The sequence below is a fragment of the Lactuca virosa genome, chromosome 9, assembly GCF_052849685.1.
Source record: "Lactuca virosa cultivar CGN04683 chromosome 9, Lactuca_virosa_CGN04683_v6, whole genome shotgun sequence".
Taxonomy (NCBI): domain Eukaryota; kingdom Viridiplantae; phylum Streptophyta; class Magnoliopsida; order Asterales; family Asteraceae; genus Lactuca; species Lactuca virosa.
The window spans coordinates 141,567,088-141,570,296 of NC_136434.1; positions in this window are offsets into that span (position 1 = coordinate 141,567,088).

Genomic DNA, 3,209 nt, shown 5'->3' on the forward strand with positions numbered 1-3,209 from the left:
GTCTAAAGAAGAAAGTTCAAAAAATCAAAAGTGATAATGGTTCCGAGTTTAAAAACAATGTGCTTGATTCGTTCTTAACTGAGAAAGGAATTTCGCATAATTTCTCATCACCATATACACCACAACAAAATGGTGTGGTTGAAAGGAGGAATAGGTCACTTTGTGAAGCAGCAAGAAAAATGTTGACATATGCGAATCTTCCTCAATATCTATGGGCAGAAGCAGTTTCGACAACATGTTTCACTCAGAATCGATCTTTCATTCATCATCGTTTTAATATAACTCCGTATGAAATCATAAATAACCGAAAACCTAATGTCAAAGTTTTTCATGTTTTGGTTGCAGGTGTTTTATCATGAATCTCAAAGATAATCTTTCGAAATTTCAAGCTAAGGCTGATGAAGGAATATTTTTGGGATATTCAAATAGTTCGGTTGCATACAGAGTGTTGAATAAACGAACACGAAAAGTTGAAGAGACATTTAACCTCACTTTTGATGATTACTATGTGAAACAAGTTGAAAAATGTTTCGAACAAAAACCAATTCTTAATGAATCAAATGAAGAATCTGAAAGTTATAATTCATCTGATTTTGATTATGATTTAATTTTTGGTGTTCCAGATAGAGTTGCAGATGCTGAAGTCCATGTTGTAGATAATCAAACTCCAGAATCTTCGAAACATACTGATGATTCGACAATCACCTCAGATACGACTTCTAATGGTGAAAGTATGCTAGATGCTCAAGTGGAGGGGGAGCACTTGAATATACCTTCAACTGTTGAGGGGGAGCATCCTTCGAATTCGTGCAAAGAATAAGGTACTAAATACTCATCAATAATTTTGCATGTTTAATGTTTTCATTTCGAAAATAGAACCAAAGTCAGTTAAGATTGCAATGGAACACTTAGATTGGGTTGTTGCAATGCAATCTGAACTTGCTGAGTTCGATAGAAACAAGGTTTGGAGGTTAATTCCTAAACCCGAAAATGTTTCGATCGTCGAATTAAAATGGATTTTCAAAAACAAAACCGACAAGGATGGAAATATTGTACGAAATAAAGCACGATTAGTCGTTAAAGGATATTCGCAACAAGAAGGTATCGATTATGAAGAAACCTTTGCCCCTGTCGCAAGACTCGAGGCTGTTCGAATATTTTTGGCTTATGCAGCTCATAAAGATTTTGAAGTTTATCAAATGGATGTGAAATGTGCTTTTCTCAATGGTGAACTCGAAGAAACAGTTTATGTTGAACAACCTCCAGGTTTCGTGAATGAAGAATATCATAATCATGTTTATATTTTAGATATAGCAGTATATGGGTTAAAACAAGCACCAAGAGCATGGTATGCAACTCTTACCAGTTTCTTAAAACAATCGAAATTTAAACAAGGATCACTTGACGCCACATTATTTCGAAAGAAAGTTGGGAATCATCTAATGCTTGTTCAAATTTATGTTGATGATATTATTTTTGGCTCTACTGACCCTGCTTTCTCTAGTGAATTCGAAAGTTTGATGAAAAGCCAATTCGAAATGAGCATGATGGGTAAAATCAATAATTTTCTTGGTTTAAACATTCATCAAAGCAGAGAAGGAATTTTCATCAATCAAGAAAAATATACAAGGAATTTGCTCGAACATTTTGGAATGACAAATAGCACGAAGTTAAGAGTACCAATGGTGGTTGGAACAAGGCTAACACCTTCGTTAGAAACGCCTACGGTTGATCTTACTTTATACAGGAGCATGATAGGTTCATTGCTTTATCTTACAGCAAGTCGACCTGATATCATGTTTTTGTATGTAATTGTGCCAGGTATCAAGCAAATCCACGAGAACCACACTTGACTGCTGTGAAAAATATCTTTTGTTATCTCAAGGGAACAATTTTGTTAGGATTGTGGTATCCTTCGAAATCATGATTTTTTATTCAGGCGTTTTCAGATGCAGATCTGGGAGGATGTACACTGGATCGAAAAAGTACAAGTGGTGGATGTCAATTCTTGGATGGAAAGTTAGTTAGCTGGTAGTCGAAAAAGCAAACGTGTGTTTCGATTTCTACTGCTGAAGCTGAATATGTTGCAGCTGCTGCTTGCACTTCACAAATCATTTGGATCCAGAGTCAATTGCATGATTATGCAATTAATATGAAAAAGATTCCATTGTATTGTGATTCGCAAAGTGCTATACGAATTTGTCATAATCCAGTACAACATTCGAAAAGAAAACATATTGCACTTCGTTATCACTTTATTAAAGATCATGTGGAAGATGGCAATATTGAAGTTCATTTTGTAAAAACAACTGATCAGCTTGCTGATATTTTTACAAAAGCATTGGACGAAAAATCATTTGTTCGAATTTTGACAGGTTTGGAAAAATGATCGAGGCAAGTTCTGTTCCAGGACTGAATTCGAAAGAATGACAAAGAAGAGTTATGCACATGTGTCGATTCAAAAGCAATATTGATTCATTCAGCGGCTGATAGTATTAACCATTCGGAGGTTACTGTTCACGTTCAGCGCTTCGACACGCTTCGTTTTCGACATTTGGGAAAGACAAGTTTCGTTAGTTTGGTAATGTTTTTTTTTAATTTTCGTTAATTTTGAAAGTTTCGTTAGTTTGGTAATGTTTTTTAAATTTTCATTAATTTTGAAAGTTTCGTTAGTTTGGTAATTTTTCTTAAATTTTCGTTTCTTCGTTAATTTTGAAAAATCAAAAATACCAAAAATATTTTCGTTAATTTGTCTTCTTTTCGAAAAATCAAAAATACCAAAAATATTTTCGTTAATTTGATTTATTTTCGAAAAATCAAAAATATCAAAAAGATTTTCTTTTGTTATTTGTTTTAATTTTCGAAAAACTTAAAAACACAACCTTTTTCGTGATACCTTTTTCATCACAAAACTTCTAACACATTTCACACACAATGACGTATGTCCAAGACGTCATTGATCAAACCAATCACGACTTAGACATATCAAACTTCCGTGTTAATGATCTAACTGTTGAGTTTTGAGCATTCTAAGACTCCTATGGTGTACATGCAACCCTATAAACCTTGGATCTATGTTTTCTCTATTATACATGAAAATATTAACTATTCCAAGGTTTCATCCTAACTAGCATATTATGAAGCACCGATACTACAAAGTTCTAGTTAGATGACATACCTTTTGATGTAGCTTGATGTCTTCAAGCTTT